The sequence below is a fragment of the Priapulus caudatus genome, unplaced genomic scaffold (assembly GCF_000485595.1).
Source record: "Priapulus caudatus unplaced genomic scaffold, Priapulus_caudatus-5.0.1 Scaffold21, whole genome shotgun sequence".
Lineage (NCBI taxonomy): Eukaryota > Metazoa > Priapulida > Priapulimorpha > Priapulimorphida > Priapulidae > Priapulus > Priapulus caudatus.
Window position 1 is genome coordinate 44,940 of NW_014577082.1, and position 2,799 is coordinate 47,738.

Consider the following 2,799-nt stretch of genomic DNA (forward strand, 5'->3'; position numbering starts at 1 on the left):
GTGCCGCGCCAAGACTGTACACATCTCGTCCCGAAACATCATACGTTTCGTCACTTCATCGCGAATATCTTAAACAAGAGAATAGACACCGTGCACGACGCTGCCTAAGTCAATTACATGTCTACTGTAAGTGTAAACATGATGGCAGAATCTTACTTAGCGAACACGTGCTGGATACATATATGCCGATTGCGTGAACTCGGATCCTGATTTACTTGCATGATTTTCCTCAATTTAAACTGCAGGACAATATTTAAATCTGTTAATACACACAGCGCGCGCACACGCACACAGACAAAAAACAAATATATAATTATATATAATAATATATATATATATATATGATGTAGTATATATATATATGTGTGCTTGTGTGTGTGTATATATCATATATACGTATAATATATATAATATATATATAGTACCACGCGTAAATCAAACAGCATATCTACAGTGAGATGGATTTCGCAAATGAATTTACATAGCTATCTGAACACTATTGCATAAGAATGTTCCTATTATGTTATATATTATCATGTATATTATATTACATATTACATAGTACTATATTACATATACTTATAGTATATATACATCACTGTGCCAGCGAACCCATTTAAATAACGAATGGCTCGATCGATAGCGATGGGAATTAAGGCGCTTGTTCTAATAATAATGCGACTGTTTTTCACACCATGCCACGACGAATCTATTCTCGTCCGATCAGTGCAAGGTAAAAGGACGAGATTAATGCGATTAATCTCTGAGCGCACACCACAATCATCGTCTTACTAAGTTTTCAAACCCAACACGTAAGAGTTCCGACTCAGCGCTGTGTGGCAGATGTACCCGATCGGCGATTGGTTTGGCAACCACACGCAGACGATTTTTGAACCAATAGGAAATGTCTGTTACATTGCAGGGCGGGTGATGAGCGTGTCAGGTCAACCAGCCAGTCTAGGCGTGAGACAAGCACGTACGGTGTGCCTAAAAGATTAACCTCGCAGTCGTCGCCGTTTACTAAGGGCAAAAGCAAAGCAAAGCGTTCGCTGACTGACATGCGTATGATTGATGTTTTCTTCGCCCGCCTTGTGTACGAGAGTGTTTCCTTGTTCAGCTCTAATTCGCGTGTTTATTATAATAATTTCGGTATATTCGTGTTTATATCCGGTATGACGTTATCTGCGCACGCGAAAACAGCCAAAGGCCTTCTCAACGCTGTAGAGTAAACCGATTGAAGTGAAAAGTGTTAATAGTGTGCTGTGTGTGTGGGGGGGGGGGGTGTGAGAGTGCGTGCGTGCGTGCGTGCGTGCGTGCGTGCGTGCGTGCGTTGCGCGTCTGTGTGTGTGTGTGTGTGTGTGTGTGTGTGTGTGTGCGCGCGCGCGTGCGGTGTGTGTGTGTGTGTGTGTGCGTGCGTGCGTGCGTGCGTGCGTGCTTGCGTGCGTGCGCGTGTGCGTGTGTATCAAATAATGATTTAGGCTGCCTATCTATGAATACTCTATCTGAAAATACCACACACGCGTGCATATGAATACGCGCACGTAAACGCACGCGTATACATGCATCCACAGGCACATGCCCGCGCATGGTATGACAAGCTGAATGCATCGTATACCGCAACATGGAATTCGAGATTTCCTGTGTGTGAAACAGATTGCCCACTCGACAAAAAATCGAAAACATACAAATATCACGCAATCTTGCACCGAGATAGTGCGGAACTGTATATTCTGTCATTGAGATTATACGCTCTGTTATAAATTATATCCCTGGAAGCTGAACTGAAGAAATCAGAATCTCCCGGCGTGTGTTAACTTAATGCTAGCTAAATTGCATACATGCACAGAATTGTCAGAGAGATTTGTCTTGCTAGAATGCGTCGATGTGAGAAACAACGGAAGTCGCCTTATCGGCGATAATGCGTGTTTTATTACACTCCGAATTCTGCGGACATTGATCATTGATTTCAGAGACTGTGCCTGTGTGCATCTATGTGTGCCTGTGTGTGTGTGCGCGTGCGTGCGTGCGCGCGTGTGTGTGCGTGAGTGAGTGAGTGCGTGTGTGTGTGCGTGTGTGTGTTTGCGCGTATGCGTGCCTGTATGTGCATGCATGCGTGCGTGTGTGCGTGTGTGCGTGCGCTGCGTGTGCGTGCGCGCGCGCGTGTGTTAGTGCGTGCGTGCGTGTGTATTAAATCTTTGGAATAGAATCAGACACGCGCTGATATACCGTGCATTACGAGTCGATATACGCACGTACAAACGCGCGCGCATGCACATGCACACGCTGTCCAATGGATGACATTTACTGATTAATACAACTTGAGGATTAGACATATAATCCTCTATCCACAGTGTAACATCACTTTAAGAGCAAAACCAACGAAGGATTAGCAAGAATCTGCCACCGATCCTTCTTGCCCACACAGCGCCTAAATCTCCCGATATTTACACACTTGGGTACCGTCTCCTCGGAGCTGACAGATGCTGGCCTAGTAAGGGAAAGGCAGCCTTTCACCCCGGCGTAAATTGTCAACGTTACAAATGACCCATCTCATCGACAGAGACGAAACGCAAATAGGCGATCGCTCGCCGTTACACGGTGTGCTAGGCGGAGTGAGAGGGTATACCGATTATCACACGTTTTGGTGCTAAACGTCGACAAACATTCAAACAGATTTAGACAAAATAGGAAGTTATTACGTACTCTCTCTCTCTCTCTCTCTCTCTCTCTCTCTCTCTCTCTCTCTCTCTCTCTCTCTCTCTCTCCCTCTCTCTCTCTCTCTCTCTCTCTCTCGTGAAA